The sequence below is a fragment of the Ambystoma mexicanum genome, chromosome 5p (assembly GCF_040938575.1).
Source record: "Ambystoma mexicanum isolate Mex_15411 chromosome 5p, UKY_AmexF1_1, whole genome shotgun sequence".
NCBI classification, from domain to species: domain Eukaryota; kingdom Metazoa; phylum Chordata; class Amphibia; order Caudata; family Ambystomatidae; genus Ambystoma; species Ambystoma mexicanum.
The window spans coordinates 63,975,147-63,996,967 of record NC_090930.1 but is presented as its reverse complement, the minus strand read 5'-3'; positions in this window follow the sequence as shown (position 1 = coordinate 63,996,967).

Sequence of the window (21,821 nt, the reverse complement as noted above, 5' to 3'; positions counted from 1 at the left end):
CCAGGACTACTCCCTTATTCATTGCTTTGAATGATAATCTCCCAGGACCACTCCCTTATTCATCGCTTGGAATGATAACCACAGGACCAATCCCTTATTCATTGCTTCGAATGATAATCATACAGGACCACTCCCTTATTCATCGCTTTGAATGATAACCCCCAGGACCACACCCTTATTCATTGCTTTGAATGATAATCCCCAGGACCACTCCCTTATCCATCGCTTTGAATGATAAACCACAGGAACACTCCCTTATTCATCGCTTTGAATGATAACCCCCAGGACCACTCCCTTATTCATCGCTTTGAATGATAATCCCACAGGACCACTCCCTTATTCATCACTTTGAATGATAACCCCCAGGCCCACTACATTATTCATCGCTTTGAATGATAACCCCCAGGACCACTCCCTTATTAATCGCTTTGAATGATACCCCCCAGGTCCACGCCCTTATTCATCTCTTTGAATGGTAACCCCCAGGACCACTCCCTTATTCATCACTTTGAAGGATAATCCCCCAGGACCACTCCCTTATTCATCGTTTTGAATGATAATCCCCCAGGACCACTCCCTTATTCATCGCTTAGAATAATATCCCACAGGAACACACCCTTATTCATTGCTTTGAATGATAATCCCCCAGGACCACTCCCTTATTCATCGCTTTGAATGATAATCCCCCAGGACCACTCCCTTATTCATCGCTTTGAATAATAACCACCAGGACCACTCCCTTATTCATTGCTTCGAATGATAATCTCCCAGGACCACTCCCTTATTCATCACTTTGAATGATAATCTCCCAGGACCACTCCCTTATTCATCACTTTGAATGATAATCTCCCAGGACCACTCCCTTATTCTTCGCTTTGAATGATAATCTACCAGGACCACTCCCTTATTCATCGATTTGAATGATAATCATACAGGATTAACTCCCTTATTCATTGCTTTGAATGATAACCCTCAGGACCACTTCCTTATTCATCGCTTTGAATGATAACCCCCAGGACTACTCCCTTATTCATTGCTTTGAATGATAATCTCCCAGGACCACTCCCTTATTCATCGCTTGGAATGATAACCACAGGACCACTTCCTTATTCATTGCTTCGAATGATAATCATACAGGACCACTCCCTTATTCATTGCTTTGAATGATAACCCCCAGGACCACTCCCTTATTCATTGCTTTGAATGATAATCCCCAGGACCACTCCCTTATCCATCGCTTTGAATGATAAACCACAGGACCACTCCCTTATTCATCGCTTTGACTGATAACCCCCAGGACCACTCCCTTATTCATCGCTTTGAATGATAACCCTGCAGGACCACTCCCATATTCATCGCTTTGAATGATAATCCCACAGGACCACTCCCTTATTCATCGCTTTGAATGATAACCCCCCGCCCACTACCTTATTCATCGCTTTGAATGATAACCCCCAGGACCACTCCCTTATTAATCGCTTTGAATGATACCCCCCAGGTCCACGCCCTTATTCATCTCTTTGAATGGTAACCCCCAGGACCACTCCCTTATTCATCCCTTTGAATGATAATAGCCCAGGACCACTCCCTTATTCATGCCTTTGAATGATATCCCCCAAGACCACTCCCTTATTCATTGCTTTGAATGATAATCCCCAGGACCATTCCCTTATTCATCCCTTTGAATGATAATTCCCCAGGACCACTCCCTTATTCATCCCTTTGAATGATAACTCCCAGGACCTCTCCCTTATTCATCGCTTTCAATAATAATCCCACAGGACCACTCCTTTATTCATCGCTTTGAATGATAACCCCCACGACCACTCCCTTATTGATCCCTTTGAATGATAATTCCCCAGGACCACTCCCTTATTCATCCCTTTGAATGATAATTCCCCAGGACCACTTCCTTATTCATCCCTTTGAATGATAACCCCCACGACCACTCCCTTAATTATTGCTTTGAATGATAATCCCCCAGGACCATTCCCTTATTCATCGCTTTGAATGATAATCCCCCCAGGACCACTCCCTTATTCATCGCTTTGAATGATAACCCCCAGGACCACTCCCTTATTCATTGTTTGAATGATAATCCCCCAGGGCCACTCGCTTATTCATCGCTTTGAATGATAATCCCCCAGGACCACTCCCTTATTCATCGCTTTGAATGATAAGCCCTCAGGACCACTCCCTTATTCATCGCTTTGAATGATAATCCCCCAGGACCACTCCCTTATTGAAAATCCCCCAGGACCACTCCCTTATCCATCGCTTTGAATGATAATCCCCCTGGACCACTCCCTTATTCATTGCTTTGAATGATAATCCCCCAGTACCACTCCCTTATTCATCGCTTTGAATGATAATCCTCCAGGACTGCTCCCTTATTCATCGCTTTGAATGATAACGCCCAGGACCACTCCCTTATTAATCGCTTTGAATGATAACCCCCAGGACCACTCCCTTATTCATCGCTTTGAATGATAATCCCCCAGGACCACGCCTTATTCATCGCTTTGAATGATAACCCCCAGGACCACTCCCTTATTCATCACTTTAAATGATAACCCCCCAGGACCACTCTCTTATTCATCGCTTTGAATGATAACCCCCAGGACCACTCCCTTATTCATCGCTTTGAATGATAATCCGACAGGACCACTTCCTTATTCATCGCTTTGAATGATAACCCCCAGGATCACTCCCTTATTCATTGCTTTGAATGATAATCACCAGGTCCATGCCCTTATTCATCTCTTTGAATGGTAACCCCCAGGACCACTCCCTTATTCATCCCTTTGAATGATAATCCCCCAGGACTACTCTCTTATTCATCCCTTTGAATGATAACCCCCAGGACCACTCCCTTATTTATTGCATTGAATGATAATCCCCCAGGACCATTCCCTTATTCATCGCTTTCAATGATAATCCCCCCAGGACATCTCCCTTATTCATCACTTTGAATGATAACCCCCAGGACCACTCACTTATTCATCGCTTTGAATAATAATCCCACAGGACCACTGCCTTATTCATCGCTTTGAATGATAACCCCCAGGACCACTCCCTTATTCATCGCTTTGAATGATAATCCCCCAGGACCACTGCCTTATTCATCGCTTTGAATGATAACCCCTCAGGACCACTCCCTTATTCATCGCTTTGAATGATAATCCCCCAGGACCACTCCCTTATTCATCGCTTTAAATGATAACCCCCCAGGACCACTCCCTTATCCATCGCTTTGAATGATAATCCCCCAGGACCACTCCCTTATTCATTGCTTTGAATGATAATCCCCCAGGACCATTCCCTTATTCATCGTTTTGAATGATAATCCCCCCAGGACAACTCCATTATTCATCACTTTTAATGATAACCCCCAGGAACACTCACCTATTCATCGCTTTGAACAATAATCCCACAGGACCACTGCCTTATTCATCGCTTTGAATGATAACACCCAGGACCACTCCCGTATTCATCGCTTTGAATGATAATCCCCCAGGACCACTGCCTTATTCATCGCTTTGAATGATAACCCCTCAGGACCACTCCCTTATTCATCACTTTGAATGATAATCCCCCAGGACCACTCCCTTATTCATCGCTTTAAATGATAACCCCCCAGGACCACTCCCTTATCCATCGCTTTGAATGATAATCCCCCAGGACCACTCCCTTATTCATCGCCTTCATTGATAATCCCCCAGGACCGCTCCCTTAATCATCGCTTTGAATGATAATCCCCCAGGATTACTCCATTATTCATCGCTTTGAATGATAACCCCCAGGAGCACTCCCTTATTCATCGCTTTGAATGATAACCCCAGGACCACTCCCTTATTCATCGCTTTGAATGATAACCCCCCAGGACCACTCCCTTATTCATCGCTTTGAATGATAATCCCCCAGGACCACTCCCTTATTCATCGCTTTGAATGATAACCCCCAGGACCACTCCCTTATTCATCGCTTTGAATGATAACCCGCAGGACCACTCCCTTATTCATAGCTTAGAGTAATATCCCCCAGGAGCACACCCTTATTCATCCCTTTGAATGATAACCCACAGGACCACTCCCTTATTCATCGCTTTGAATGGTAACCCTCAGGACCACTCTCTTATTCATTGCTTTGAATGATAATCCCCCAGGACCACTCCCTTATTCATCGCTTTGAATGATAACCCCCAGGACCACTCCCTTATTCATCGATTTGAATGATAACCCCCCAGGACCACTCCCTTATTCATCGCTTTGAATGATAATCCCCCAGGACCACGCCCTTAGTCATCGCTTTGAATGATAACTCCCAGGAAGACTCCCTTATTCATCGCTTTGAATGATAGCCCCCAGGATTGCTCCCTTATTCATCGCTTAGAGTAATATCCCCCAGGACCACTCCCTTATTCATCGCTTTAAATGATAACCCCCAGGACCACACCCTTATTCATCGCTTTGAATGCTAACGCCCAGGACCACTCTTGTATTCATCGCTTTGAATGATAAACCCCCAGGACCACTCCCTTATTCATCGCTTTGAATGATAACCCCCCACGACCATTCCCTTATTCATCGCTTCGAATGATAAATCCCCAGGTCCACTCCCTTATTCATCGCTTTGAATGATAACCCCAAGGACCACTCCCTTATTCATCGCTTTGAAGGATAATCCCCCAGAACCAATCCCTTATTAATTACTTTGAATGATAACCCTCAGGACCACTCCCTTATTCATTGCTTTGAATGTTAACCCCCCAGGACCACTCTCTTATTCATCGCTTTGAATGATAACCCCCAGGACCACTCCCTTATTAATCGATTGAAATGATAATCTGCCAGGATCACTCCCTTATTCATTGCTCTGAATGATAACCCCCCAGAACCACTCCCTTATTCATCACTTTGAATGATAACCCCCAGGACCACTCCCTTATTCATCGCTTTGAATGATAATCCCCCAGGACCACTCCGTTATTCATCACTTTGAATGACAACCCCCCAGGACCACTCCCTTATACGTCGCTTTGAATGATAACCCCCAGGACCACTCCCTTATTCGTCACTTTGAATGATAACCCCCAGGACCACTCCCTTATTCATCGCTTTGAATGGTAACCCCCAGGACCACTCCCTTATTCATCGCTTTGAATGATAACCCCCCAGGACCACTCCCTTATTCATTATTTTGGATGATAATCCTCCAGGACCACTCCCTTATTCATCGCTTTGAATGATAACCCCCCCAGGACCACTATCTTATTCATCGCTTTGAATGATAATCCCCCAGGACCACTCCCTTATCCATCGCTTTGAATGATAACCCCCCTAGGACCACTCCCTTATTCATCGTTTTGAATGATAATCCCCCAGGACCACTCCCTTATTCATCGCTTAGAATAATATCCCACAGGAACACACCCTTATTCATTGCTTTGAATGATAATCCCCCAGGACCACTCCCTTATTCATCGCTTTGAATGATAATCCCCCAGGACCGCTCCCTTATTCATCGCTTTGAATAATAACCACCAGGACCACTCCCTTATTCGTTGCTTCGAATGATAATCTCCCAGGACCACTCCCTTATTCATCACTTTGAATGATAATCTCCCAGGACCACTCCCTTATTCATCACTTTGAATGATAATCTCCCAGGACCACTCCCTTATTCTTCACTTTGAATGATAATCTACCAGGACCACTCCCTTATTCATCGATTTGAATGATAATCATACAGGATTAACTCCCTTATTCATTGCTTTGAATGATAACCCTCAGGACCACTTCCTTATTCATCGCTTTGAATGATAACCCCCAGGACTACTCCCTTATTCATTGCTTTGAATGATAATCTCCCAGGACCACTCCCTTATTCATCGCTTGGAATGATAACCACAGGACCACTTCCTTATTCATTGCTTCGAATGATAATCATACAGGACCACTCCCTTATTCATCGCTTTGAATGATAAGCCCCAGGACCACTCCCTTATTCATTGCTTTGAATGATAATCCCCAGGACCACTCCCTTATCCATCGCTTTGAATGATAAACCACAGGACCACTCCCTTATTCATCGCTTTGACTGATAACCCCCAGGACCACTCCCTTATTCATCGCTTTGAATGATAACCCTGCAGGACCACTCCCATATTCATCGCTTTGAATGATAATCCCACAGGACCACTCCCTTATTCATCGCTTTGAATGATAACCCCCCGCCCACTACCTTATTCATCGCTTTGAATGATAACCCCCAGGACCACTCCCTTATTAATCGCTTTGAATGATACCCCCCAGGTCCACGCCCTTATTCATCTCTTTGAATGGTAACCCCCAGGACCACTCCCTTATTCATCGCTTTGAATGATAAGCCCACAGGACCACTCCCTTATTCATCCCTTTGAATGATAATAGCCCAGGACCACTCCCTTATTCATGCCTTTGAATGATATCCCCCAAGACCACTCCCTTATTCATTGCTTTGAATGATAATCCCCAGGACCATTCCCTTATTCATCCCTTTGAATGATAATTCCCCAGGACCACTCCCTTATTCATCCCTTTGAATGATAACTCCCAGGACCTCTCCCTTATTCATCGCTTTCAATAATAATCCCACAGGACCACTCCCTTATTCATCGCTTTGAATGATAACCCCCACGACCACTCCCTTATTGATCCCTTTGAATGATAATTCCCCAGGACCACTTCCTTATTCATCCCTTTGAATGATAACCCCCACGACCACTCCCTTATTTATTGCTTTGAATGATAATCCCCCAGGACCATTCCCTTATTCATCGCTTTGAATGATAATCCCCCCAGGACCACTCCCTTATTCATCGCTTTGAATGATAACCCCCAGGACCACTCCCTTATTCATTGTTTGAATGATAATCCCCCAGGGCCACCCGCTTATTCATCGCTTTGAATGATAATCCCCCAGGACCACTCCCTTATTCATCGCTTTGAATGATAAGCCCTCAGGACCACTCCCTTATTCATCGCTTTGAATGATAATCCCCCAGGACCACTCCCTTATTGATAATCCCCCAGGACCACTCCCTTATCCATCGCTTTGAATGATAATCCCCCTGGACCACTCCCTTATTCATTGCTTTGAATGATAATCCCCCAGTACCACTCCCTTATTCATCGCTTTGAATGATAATCCTCCAGGACTGCTCCCTTATTCATCGCTTTGAATGATAACCCCCAGGACCACTCCCTTATTAATCGATTTGAATGATAACCCCCAGGACCACTCCCTTATTCATCGCTTTGAATGATAATCCCCCAGGACCACGCCTTATTCATCGCTTTGAATGATAACCCCCAGGACCACTCCCTTATTCATCACTTTAAATGATAACCCCCCAGGACCACTCTCTTATTCATCGCTTTGAATGATAACCCCCAGGACCACTCCCTTATTCATCGCTTTGAATGATAATCCGACAGGACCACTTCCTTATTCATCGCTTTGAATGATAACCCCCAGGATTACTCCCTTATTCATTGCTTTGAATGATAATCACCAGGTCCATGCCCTTATTCATCTCTTTGAATGGTAACCCCCAGGACCACTCCCTTATTCATCCCTTTGAATGATAATCCCCCAGGACTACTCTCTTATTCATCCCTTTGAATGATAACCCCCAGGACCACTCCCTTATTTATTGCATTGAATGATAATCCCCCAGGACCATTCCCTTATTCATCGCTTTGAATGATAATCCCCCCAGGACATCTCCCTTATTCATCACTTTGAATGATAACCCCCAGGACCACTCACTTATTCATCGCTTTGAATAATAATCCCACAGGACCACTGCCTTATTCATCGCTTTGAATGATAACCCCCAGGACCACTCCCTTATTCATCGCTTTGAATGATAATCCCCCAGGACCACTGCCTTATTCATCGCTTTGAATGATAACCCCTCAGGACCACTCCCTTATTCATCGCTTTGAATGATAATCCCCCAGGACCACTCCCTTATTCATCGCTTTAAATGATAACCCCCCAGGACCACTCCCTTATCCATCGCTTTGAATGATAATCCCCCAGGACCACTCCCTTATTCATTGCTTTGAATGATAATCCCCCAGGACCATTCCCTTATTCATCGTTTTGAATGATAATCCCCCCAGGACAACTCCATTATTCATCACTTTTAATTATAACCCCCAGGAACACTCACCTATTCATCGCTTTGAACAATAATCCCACAGGACCACTGCCTTATTCATCGCTTTGAATGATAACACCCAGGACCACTCCCGTATTCATCGCTTTGAATGATAATCCCCCAGGACCACTGCCTTATTCATCGCTTTGAATGATAACCCCTCAGGACCACTCCCTTATTCATCACTTTGAATGATAATCCCCCAGGACCACTCCCTTATTCATCGCTTTAAATGATAACCCCCCAGGACCACTCCCTTATCCATCGCTTTGAATGATAATCCCCCAGGACCACTCCCTTATTCATCGCCTTCATTGATAATCCCCCAGGACCGCTCCCTTAATCATCGCTTTGAATGATAATCCCCCAGGATTACTCCATTATTCATCGCTTTGAATGATAACCCCCAGGAGCACTCCCTTATTCATCGCTTTGAATGATAACCCCAGGACCACTCCCTTATTCATCGCTTTGAATGATAACCCCCCAGGACCACTCCCTTATTCATCGCTTTGAATGATAATCCCCCAGGACCACTCCCTTATTCATCGCTTTGAATGATAACCCCCAGGACCACTCCCTTATTCATCGCTTTGAATGATAACCCGCAGGACCACTCCCTTATTCATAGCTTAGAGTAATATCCCCCAGGAGCACACCCTTATTCATCCCTTTGAATGATAACCCACAGGACCACTCCCTTATTCATCGCTTTGAATGGTAACCCTCAGGACCACTCTCTTATTCATTGCTTTGAATGATAATCCCCCAGGACCACTCCCTTATTCATCGCTTTGAATGATAAACCCCAGGACCACTCCCTTATTCATCGATTTGAATGATAACCCCCCAGGACCACTCCCTTATTCATCGCTTTGAATGATAATCCCCCAGGACCACGCCCTTAGTCATCGCTTTGAATGATAACTCCCAGGAAGACTCCCTTATTCATCGCTTTGAATGATAACCCCCAGGATTGCTCCCTTATTCATCGCTTAGAGTAATATCCCCCAGGACCACTCCCTTATTCATCGCTTTAAATGATAACCCCCAGGACCACACCCTTATTCATCGCTTTGAATGCTAACGCCCAGGACCACTCTTGTATTCATCGCTTTGAATGATAAACCCCCAGGACCACTCCCTTATTCATCGCTTTGAATGATATCCCCCCACGACCATTCCCTTATTCATCGCTTCGAATGATAACCCCCCAGGTCCACTCCCTTATTCATCGCTTTGAATGATAACCCCAAGGACCACTCCCTTATTCATCGCTTTGAAGGATAATCCCCCAGAACCAATCCCTTATTAATTACTTTGAATGATAACCCTCAGGACCACTCCATTATTCATTGCTTTGAATGTTAACCCCCAGGACCATCCCCTTATTCATTGCTTTGAATGATAATTCCACCAGGACCACTCCCTTATTCATTGCTTTGAATGTTAACCCCCCAGGACCACTCTCTTATTCATCGCTTTGAATGATAACCCCCAGGACCACTCCCTTATTCATCGCTTTGAATGATGACCCCTCCAGGACCACTGCCTTATTCATCGCTTTGAATGATAACCCCTCAGGACCACTCCCTTATTCATCACTTTGAATGATAATCCCCCAGGACCACTCCCTTATTCATCGCTTTAAATGATAACCCCCCAGGACCAATCCCTTATCCATCGCTTTGAATGATAATCCCCCAGGACCACTCCCTTATTCATCACCTTCATTGATAATCCCCCAGGACCGCTCCCTTAATCATCGCTTTGAATGATAATCCCCCAGGATTACTCCATTATTCATCGCTTTGAATGATAACCCCCAGGAGCACTCCCTTATTCATCGCTTTGAATGATAACCCCAGGACCACTCCCTTATTCATCGCTTTGAATGATAACCCCCCAGGACCACTCCGTTATTCATCGCTTTGAATGATAATCCCCCAGGACCACTCCCTTATTCATCGCTTTGAATGATAACCCCCAGGACCACTCCCTTATTCATCGCTTTGAATGATAACCCGCAGGACCACTCCCTTATTCATAGCTTAGAGTAATATCCCCCAGGAGCACACCCTTATTCATCCCTTTGAATGATAACCCACAGGACCACTCCCTTATTCATCGCTTTGAATGGTAACCCTCAGGACCACTCTCTTATTCATTGCTTTGAATGATAATCCCCCAGGACCACTCCCTTATTCATCGCTTTGAATGATAACCCCCAGGACCACTCCCTTATTCATCGATTTGAATGATAACCCCCCAGGACCACTCCCTTATTCATCGCTTTGAATGATAATCCCCCAGGACCACGCCCTTAGTCATCGCTTTGAATGATAACTCCCAGGAAGACTCCCTTATTCATCGCTTTGAATGATAACCCCCAGGATTGCTCCCTTATTCATCGCTTAGAGTAATATCCCCCAGGACCACTCCCTTATTCATCGCTTTAAATGATAACCCCCAGGACCACACCCTTATTCATCGCTTTGAATGCTAACGCCCAGGACCACTCTTGTATTCATCGCTTTGAATGATAAACCCCCAGGACCACTCCCTTATTCATCGCTTTGAATGATATCCCCCCACGACCATTCCCTTATTCATCGCTTCGAATGATAACCCCCCAGGTCCACTCCCTTATTCATCGCTTTGAATGATAACCCCAAGGACCACTCCCTTATTCATCGCTTTGAAGGATAATCCCCCAGAACCAATCCCTTATTAATTACTTTGAATGATAACCCTCAGGACCACTCCATTATTCATTGCTTTGAATGTTAACCCCCAGGACCATCCCCTTATTCATTGCTTTGAATGATAATTCCACCAGGACCACTCCCTTATTCATTGCTTTGAATGTTAACCCCCCAGGACCACTCTCTTATTCATCGCTTTGAATGATAACCCCCAGGACCACTCCCTTATTCATCGCTTTGAATGATGACCCCTCCAGGACCACTCCCTTATTAATCGATTGAAATGATAATCTGCCAGGATCACTCCCTTATTCATTGCTCTGAATGATAACCCCCCAGAACCACTCCCTTATTCATCACTTTGAATGATAACCCCCAGGACCACTCCCTTATTCATCGCTTTGAATGATAATCCCCCAGGACCACTCCCTTATTCATCACTTTGAATGACAACCCCCCAGGACCACTCCCTTATGCGTCGCTTTGAATGATAACCCCCAGGACCACTCCCTTATTCGTCGCTTTGAATGATAACCCCCAGGACCACTCCCTTATTCATCGCTTTGAATGGTAACCCCCAGGACCACTCCCTTATTCATCGCTTTGAATGATAACCCCCCAGGACCACTCCCTTATTCATTATTTTGGATGATAATCCTCCAGGACCACTCCCTTATTCATCGCTTTGAATGATAACCCCAAGGACCACTCGCTTATTCATCACTTTGTATGACAACCCTCAGAACCACTCCCTTATTCATTGCTTTGAATGATAACCCCCAGGACCACTCCCTTATTCATTGCTTTGATGGATAATTCCCCAGAACCACTCCCTTATTCCTCGCTTTTAATGATAACCCTCAGGACCACTCCCTTATTCATCGCTTTGAATGATAACCCTCAGGACCACTCTCTTATTCATTGCTTTGAATGATCACCCCCCCAGGACCACTATCTTATTCATCGCTTTGAATGATAATCCCCCAGGACCACTCCCTTATCCATCGCTTTGAATGATAACCCCCCTAGGACCACTCCCTTATTCATCGCTTTGAAGGACAATCCCCCAGAACCACTCCCTTATTCCTCGCTTTGAATGATAACCCTCAGGACCACTCCCTTATTCATTGCTTTGAATGATAACCCTCAGGACCACTCCTTTATTCATCGCTTTGAATGATAACCCCCAGGTTCACTCCCTTATTCATTGCTTTGAATGATCACCCCCCCCCCAGGACCGCTCCCTTATTTATCGCTTTGTCTACCTTCTTCTTCAATGACCCCGGTGGGTAATCTCAAATATTAACATGTTCCCCCTAAATAAAATATCTCCTTTTACCCACAATTAATGTTGGACTTGGTGACATTGCAGACTTATACCCTTCTCTTCCTTGAGCCAACCCTATACCCTTCTCTTCCTTGAGCCAACCCTCCTCTAACAGGTGACTGGCTTCTGCCAATTCTTGCAGAGCTACTGTCCAGTGATGCATTCTAGAGAAAGTGCTCTGTTCTGTCAATGTGTGACCACAAAGGTAATACCCACAAGAAACATTTCAAATGGTCTGCCACCCAGAAGCATGCTAGGGTCTGCCCCCCAGTGGCATGCTAGTGTTTTCCTTTCCATGTTACAATAATTTCTTTCTGCTCCTTAAAATGTCCTTGATGCAAAGGCTATCACAACTTCTTGACCTTGTCTCAATTGTGTAAGCATTGCCCCCAATTCTACATTCCTTGCGCCCATTGCAACATACCAGGTGTATTTGTAAAGTGCACGTTCACCCCCACCCCCCCCAAGGGGCATCTTGGCACTAATAATAGATGTTTATTGTTAGCCAACTTAATGGTACTCATTTTATGGGATGAAGGGCTGAGTGCACCTGCCGGGATTCGAACCTGTGACCATGAGGTCACACACAGGCCCCTGTAGTGGGTGGATTAGTCCACTGAGCCACAGACCCAAACTGTACCAAACTGTCATTATGGTGCTATCTAATGTGCAGAACATGCTGAAAGTTGGCCCCTATGTGATGAGATACTTCACCTGTGTGACTATTTGACCATGCATTTCAGATCACGCACACTTCTCATTCTTTGTAGTAGGTCATTTAGCAGAGCGCATTTAGTTGCAGCCCCCACTATGAATTGTGCGTAGTATTCAGCATGGCCTGAGAATGCTTTCAAAGCATCCTTGTTCTGGGGAGCTGGTTGTTAGGTGTCTGTATATATGTTTATAGTAACATTATAGAAGTGGGCCCAATTGTACTTGAGCGTGTATATGTCTGTCTTTGGCATTGTTTGAAGGACAGGCAGGCTCACCTCCAGCCAGGTGTGTACACTGTTGCCGGGCAGCTCTGGAATGTTAAGCTAGTTGCTTGTTTGAGAGTACCTGGGCAGGCTCACCTCAAGCCAGGTGGGTGCACTGTTGCCGGGTAGCTCAGGAATGTTACGCTAGTTGCTTGGGTGACGGTTCATGGGCAGGCTTTCCTCCAGCCAGGTGTGTGCACTGTTGCTGGGCAGCTTGGGAATGTTACGCTAGTTGCTTGGGTGACGGTACCTGGGCAGGCTCACCTCCAGCCAGGTGTGTGCACTGTTGCTGGGCAGTGCGGGAATGTTACGCTAGTTGCATGGGTGATGGTACCTGGGCAGGCTCACTTCCAGCCAGGTGTCTACACTGTTGCCGGGCAGCTCAGGAATGTTATGCTAGTTGCTTGGGTGACGGTACCTGGGCAGGCTCACCTCCAGCCAGGTGTGTACACTGTTGCGGGGCAGCTCGGGAATGTTACGCTAGCTGCTTGGGTGACGGTTACTGGGCAGGCTCACCTCCAGCCTGGTGTGTACACAGTTGCCGGGCAGCTCGGGAATGTTACGCTAGTTGCTTGGGTGACGGTACCTGGGCAGGCTCACCTCCAGCCAGTTGTGTACATTGTTGCCAAGCAGCTCGGGAATGTTACGCTAGTTGCTTGGGTGACGGTACCTGGGCAGGCTCACTTCCAGCCAGGTGTGTACACTGTTGCCAGGCAGCTCGGGAATGTTATGTGAGTTGCTTGGGTGATGGTATCTGGGCAGGCTGTCCTCCAGCCAGGTGTGTACACTGTTGAGCGCAGCTCGGGAATGTTACGCTAGTTGCTTGGGTGATGGTGCCTGAGCAGGCTCACCTCCAGTCAGGTGTGTACACTGTCCCAGGCAGCTCGGGAATGTTACGCTAGTTGCTTGGGTGACGGTATCTGGGCAGGCTCACCTCCAGCCAGGTGTGTACACTGTTGAGGGCAGCTCGGGAATGTTACGCTAGTTGCTTGGGTGATGGTGCCTGGGCAGGCTCACCTCCAAGTCAGGTGTGTACACTGTTGCGGGGCAGCTCGGGAATGTTACGCTAGTTGCTTGGGTGACAGTAACTGGGCAGGCTCACCTCCAGCCTGGTGTGTACACTGTTGCCGGGCAGCTTGGGAATGTTACGCTAGTTGCTTGGGTGTCGGTACCTAGACAGGCTCACCTCCAGCCAGGTGTGTACACTGCTGCCGGGCAGCTCAGCAATATTACGCTAGTTGCTTGGGTGACGATGCCTGGGCAGGCTCACCTCCAGTCAGGTGTGTATATTGTTGCCGGGCAGCTTGGGAATGTTATGCTAGTAGCTTGGGTGACAGCTTGGGGATGTTACGCTAGTTGCGTATGTGACGGTACCTCGGGAATGTTACGCTAGTTGCTTGGATGACGGTACCTCAGCAGGCTCACCACCAGCCAGATGTGAACACAGTTCACCCCCAGCCAGGTGTGTACACTGTTGCCAGGAAGCTCGGGAATGGTACGCTAGTTGCATGGGTGATGGTACCTGGGCAGGCTCATCTTCAGCCAGGTGTGTAAACTGATGCCAGGCAGCTCTGTGCTATGCTAGCGGGTAAAGGTGCGTGTAGAGGTGCTCTGCAATTGGGCGGACCTGGGGCCCATTCAGGTCTGGTTACTCTTCTTGTGGCATTAGGACTGCTGCAGAAACCTGCTCTCTCTCGGCCTACGTGCAATTGGGAAAACACTCTACACACCAGCGTTGCATCAAGATGTGCAAAGATGATATTATATGATATTTTATTTATATCGCACTCAGACACAAGTGTTTCAGCGCGCGACCAAGCAAAGGGAGGGGAACAAGGGAGACAAAAACAACGATCTTACTAGGCCCAGTGACATTGAGAACGCGCAGGTGCATGGAAAAGGGGGAAAGTGGTGGAAGGGGGAGAAGTGAAAAGTGCGGAACAGTTGAGAGAACAAAATAAATAATAAGTGAAAATAAATAAATACTGGCACGGCTACCGCCAGGGTCGTAATGAGGCCCAATGTGTTTCATGGAAGTAAAACCTAAAAAATATTTTTTCCATCTCACTGCTCTTATCCGCTCCGTGACTTAATGTTGCGAAACCTGTTAGTCAATAGAACAGCGCTAACTTATACATGTAGCGCTCCAGCCGAGGATAGGCGGAGCATGTTGCATTCCACACCCTGCAGCTCAGGCTGATTTCATTACTTCGACGGCCATCTTCCTCGTCCCAGTACTTACCTTTGCCGTCTGTACTGGGAGGAGGAAGAGTATGCCTATGAGTAGGGAGATTACTGGTAAGTAATACAACCATTACCATCCGAGGCCACAGGCAGCGTCCTGGACTGGGCTGCCTGTGGCCTTTAATGACCTGCAATCACTTCTTCCTCTCATCACCCACGGCCTTCTTTTACCTATGTTTAGGCGCTGCTGACTGATTGTCTGAAAGACCCCCTGTTAGGAAGAACCTATGCAGTGCCCTTAGGGACCACTGCACACATTTAAGACTACAGGTGGCAATACAAGTTTTACCTTTGGTACAAGCCTGTACTACTATGTCAGAGTGGTAGCAGTGGCAGAGCAGCCAGGCTTATCTCAAGAGTATATGAGCAGTAGCAGAGATTACACAAAGGGACCGCAATTACTGTGACTCAAGCAAACACTGACTCAAGGTTTCAGGTAGAAAAATATAAGTACATTTATTTTTAAACCATTTGTTATAAACACAACACTTCTATTAAACTTAAACACAAACCACACGTCAAATATACTACAACTAACCAATTCACTTTGTACAGTATGTCTCAAGGTAAGTACCCTGTGTTTGGATGAACCAGTGTTACGAACAAAACACGTTACCGCGAATACGATTGCGATCACTTTTTGACAGTTCGGTCTACTAATTAAACGCGTATCCGTGACATGAAATGCTACCGGGGAAAAAACACACTTAGCACCTGAGATACAGAGGGAGTTGGAGGCAAAAATCACAGGCAATATTTTGGTTAGTCAGACAGAATCGAGAAACACTCAGAGACAGGATTTCAAGAGTCAAGGGGCCGGAGCCAGGGTCAAGTGACACCGGGGGCCTGTTGCCGAAGATCACACAGTCAGACAGTTCACGATTCAACGTAGCCAAGAGTACTTCGATATTGTCAATGTACGGAAGCAAAAGTTATAAGAAGGAGGGAAGACAAGGGAAAGCCTTGGAGATGAAGAAAAGGGGTTCACCCAGTTTCCTCAAGCAGAACACAGTACCTTATTCCAATGGTGCAGCTGGTGCCCTGGCAGTTGTTCCTGTTGGTTTCCCGCAGACCCACGGTTCCTGGAGCTTCGTTGTGAAGGAGGACGTCTGAAGGGGGTCTGCACCACACAGGGATGAAGCCGACAGCAGCGACAATGAATAAAAGGTGCGCTCCTTAAATACAGGAGAGGCTCTTCAAATGGCTATCCGGACCACTACAGCAGTGTGCAGAGATTTCAACCAAGGAAGAGGATCCTCTGGCTGTGGAAGATGAGTTGGTTATCCCCACCAGGCTCAAGGGAAGAAGACTCCGGACTGGATCTTCTCTTAGTCGTTGAAGGGTAGATAGCTCCGGACTGCAGCAGGGCTTCACTGGGATGGGGTAGTTGCAGCAGTCATCATTCTCTCTGCTTCTCTTCGGTTCCTTGTAGTTCCGGTGGCGACTCTCTGACTTGTAGCCCAAGTGACCTGCCTTCTCTGCGCAAAACCCCCATTCACACAGCCTGGCTGTCAATCACCCAGCAGGGGGGTTGTCCAGCCTGGACAACCACCTCAGCCAATCAGAAGCCCGCCAAAAGATGGGGAACCAAGAAGGCGAATCTAGTTTGCTGCGCAAAGTAAAACACAAGAAGGACTTTAACAAAAAGAAATAGCGAATAAACCCAACTGGAGCCAAAAGAAAGACCATTTGGTCAAGTGGGTTTGTGTTCGAGGCTAATATAATAGCCAAGAATAATACCACGTTTATCTAATATAATCGTGGTAGAAAAGTTAGGGTAGATACCACTGCCACCAGCCAAGTCTAAATGTTAATAGAGCAAAACAATGCTCTAGGAGGTACAGATAAAAAGGGATACAAATTAACCCTTTCCGGTACTCCATGGAAGATGGGGTGTACTGGATCTGTGGTAGATTGACTAAGTAACGTTAATGGTAATTTTATCCTTTTCTGGGGGACTGTAGTCAGCCTCAGAAATAGAGTCGGGGGGAGGTCTCACAGACAACCCTGTGCCACGGCACTGAAGGTGCTGGGTGACACACAAAAGAAGGGGGCTACTGAAGTGGTGTACGTCAGAGTCCACAATCACAAAAACAGAAAAATACACATGGCAAAACACAGGTAAGAGTGGGGGCAAAGCTCACACTCTTACCAAGTGGAAAAAAATAAACTCCAGAGTCCAGAAAAGCTGCTGTGGGACTCACTAGGTGAGGGAAATTAGCCATAAATGAGAATTCTCCCTAACACCCCCCTCATTATGGTTCATTACCTTAGCACATAGGGGTCCACCTAAATTAACGTCTCTTTTTTTAAAGGTAAGCCACTCTGTCTGACATGAAAAAAGGTTTTGGATTCAATGGATGCATAACAGTATCAAGCGACATTACTACAGTGACCTAAAAAGAAGATGTTTGTTCAGGCTTGCATTATTTTACATTCTGAGATTTGTAGTTTTCCATTTAGGATGTGGGAAAATAATCTGCAACAACATTCTTTCTGCTTAGCATGTTTCTCTAAAGATGTCCATGTTGTAATGTTGATTTAATATGAGATATGTGTATTTGACCAGTAAACTCAGAAGCTCTGAAGTTTCCTGTGACCATGCGTGAGAAGTCCATGCAGTTCTGTTTGTCCCTTTGGATTCTCCGACTGGTAGTTTTCTTTCCCATTTGAAATTAAGGAAACCTAAAAGTCCAAGGATTCCAAGCAAAATGAAGGCAAGGTGCCCTTCTCATGCATAGCTGCCACAGGAAGCTTGAGAGCTCTGCTCTATAACACATTAATGTAGGCCTTGAAATACAAAATGTAAATGCTTGTGCCAAGTGGCACTTGAAAGGTATGTGATCAAGTGCCAAAACTGTAGCATGGGTTAAAATCCCAGCTTCACTGCTTAACCAAAGTGGGTGATCCTAGGCAAATAATGTAATCACTAATAATATAGAGGGCTCAACTGAGTAGGGCCAAATCTTACTTCTTCCTCTGTTCCTCCCAGAAAAGAAAGTTGTGTGGGGATGGCAGAGTGCCCGACAGGAGAATGAGTGAAACTCTTTGCTATGCTCTGTTATGCTATGTTATCGAGTCTTGTATAGCACACAGTCTATCATATTCATAGTTTCTTGGAGTTTCAGGATGTGCACCAGGTGGGGTAGGGGGTCTAACGTACAAGCATGGCAAGGATTCCTTGTTGCAGTATTCATGTGTGCTTGAAGTGAAAAGCTAGGGGTTTCTGTGGTGTGCAAGTTTGATACATGTTGTGAGTAGTTTGGAGCAGTGGTTGATGTGCACTTCTGGTTACTAACATACATTTTGGGTGTTATTGTAGTGTTTGTCAATGTGGTGTTTAAGGAGTGTGGAGAGTTGTGTGGGTTTATCTGTAGTGGGTTAGTGTGCTATGTAGGCACATGTAATGTAGAGATATGTCTTCGGTGGTGTGTGTTCTATTGTGTAACGTGCTGTTTTAGCGTTGCATTTCTGTTTAGAGATGTGCTGTTGGTTAGGGTAGGATGTAGAATGATTTTCAGGTGGTTACTCTTAACATGTTTTGCTCAACAGACCATCTAATGACAGCTTGGGACAACCATTTCATTTGGAAACATTACAGCTGGTTGCATTAATTTTCCTAAATCAATGCAAAAGATTAATTCTCCAGTTTGTATGCCTTTTTATGCCCTTTTGTGTAATGTTAGGCTAAGCGTTGCTAAACCAGGTTATTTTGCCATGGCAACAATTTAGGGCCCAGAATTTCTAGTGGGTTTTCCGGGACCTCTGTCCTTACTGCCCACTGACTCCTTAGAGACACTCCAGCAACACTCAGTCTTACATAGGATTACGGCACAATGGAACTGGACATGCTTCATCACGTAGCAGCTGACAAAGCCAACCAGGCACCACATGCCGAGCACCAGAGAATTGATGCACTGGAGGACGATTCACAAGGGAGCCAAAGACCAGAGGGGTGAAGGACCATATGAGCCAAAGACCAGAGGAACATAATCAACCAGGTTGCCCAGGACCAGAAGGGTGACTGACCAGAGGAGAGTGACTCACAAGGGAGCCAATGACCAGAGGGGTAATAGTATATATACTGGAGGGTCAGACCCCTACTCTGTGGAGGACTGGGGAAAGAAATTCAACGAAAATCAACAAATAATGTCCCCACAGGGTACAAAGTACTGGTGATGCGGTATACCTATTACCAATGCTCACCTCGTTTTCTCGGACCTCAAAGAACAAGCAATTTGTGCACAAAACTATTCTAAACAGGGATTACGCAGTCTGGATATATTACTCCTTAATTCCAGATGGTATCCTGACAAGTTTTACACAAAACTATTTCAAAGAAGGATCACTCCTGTCTGGGTATGCTGCTCCCTAATTCTAGATGGTGTCCTCGTTTTCTCTATCTATATACATTAGCATCTTACTTGCATGTAATCATGTCATTAATGTTATCAAAAAATCATTGCTTTAATTTTTGCACTTTACTGGATGCAGAAATTAACCATAAACGAAACAATATTTCTCGTTATTTTAATGAAAAACATAAAACAATCTTTTGTACACGAGCCTCAGTAACATTTTACAAAGTTTTCTTAAGGCGGGCGCAATTTTGCATACATAACATATTACAGTCAAATTGACAGCATCTGAATGAATCGCGCACCATAAAAAACAATAGTAATTGTGAACAAATGAAACAAAAATGGTGAAGATTAAAAGATTCAAAAGAACAAGCAAATGAAAGAAAAAAGACTTTCCATTTGAACAAGAAATCTGAGTATCACAGGACATAGATTCTTCTCCTATGTCAAAAAAGTTGTTATGAGATTACTCAGTTGTCACCCTATCTTAGTTATAGAAGTCCACAAATGTGCATTCCAAGGGTGCCCAGGAAAAGAAAAAAACGATTATCATTCCTTGTGGGGTTTAAATATATGGCTAGTGTCGGCTTGATTTATATATTCACACTTGCCAACCACTTCTTACAGTGCTGTTCGGGTCTACGTATATAGAAGCTGGCCTAACTAATGTGGGCACAGTGGCCACCGCTGTCAGCCAAAGAAAGTCAGTCAGGTCAAATACGTTTCGGCGTGAAGATCTAAACAGAAAACTCCTTCCTCAGGACCAAAGGTCAGATGTGTAAGGTATTGCCTCCTAGGGAAACAAACAGGAAAAAGGGGGGCAAAAATTAGAATTAAAATGCCAACCAGTGATGGCTAGAAAAAAGACTAAAAACATTCCAGTTCCTATCCCAAGGTTAATGCAAAAGAAAAGTGACAAATTGTGAGCAAAGTAATCAATACAATGACTGAGGATAGAGAAGAAGAAGAAGAAAAATGAACACCCAAGCTCAATGAATCGTAGGACACCATGCTCTGAAGAGTCTTGCTCGTGGCAAAATAAAGCATATGGCGCATAGTCCAACCAGGAAGACTGCATAGATATGTGGATAGTTAAATTGAAAAAGAGAGAAGCCACATTGGGGATTCGGCAGAGAAACAAGTTCCATGTGAGGTCCAAATCATCTAGATAGAGTAGGGCATAAGGAGCTGTGAAAGTTAGATGAAGTAAAGACAACATGCCTGAGTAATATGCCCGGTGCCAAGAAGGTTAATTTACCTCAAATATAGTTTTGAGAGGAATGCCTGGAACCAAATCACAGCGGAGCCCAATTTGAATCCTGTTATGTCGGCTAGCCAGGGGACACCAGAGTGCAGTATGCCCACTAAAGTGTATGCACACTCCACTTGCCTAAAGAGAAACAACAGATCAAAACACAGCATGTATGTCTCTCTCTTCCTCTAATTTCCTACATCCTAGAGAGTAAACAATATATTAGAGCCGAATGGTAAAAGTAGTGGAAGAAAGGCTGTACCCCAAGCTGTGGGCTAGGCTGGCCATCGACGATTGCGTGTTCTCATATTAGCACATGGCTAAAGAACATCGTTGACTGCTTGACTTAAATGTGTGCGTCTGGAAATGAACGAAAACAAATGCCAAAAAGGCATATTGAGGCAACGTCCTCACTGTGTGCTGTCCACGGCTCTAGTTTGTGCTGTAAACATTAAAGAACAATATACCCGTACTTAGCAGACTGTTATGGAGAAAGGAAATTCAAGTCTCCTCTGTGGGGCGGGCGTGCGAATCTACCGGAATTGGGGAACGGCATGTGCCATTGTCGCGTGGTTCGCACAATTACACCAGTTGGATTACGTGCGGCTGAAGGTCCACATATTAATCATATCCAACAGTACGGAACACAACCCTGATGAGGTGGAGTGCGCCCTGGTTTGAATCGTATTCATGTAGAGTTATCGAGTTGTGTAACGTGAGGCAGAGTGTCCACGTTACTCACGTGA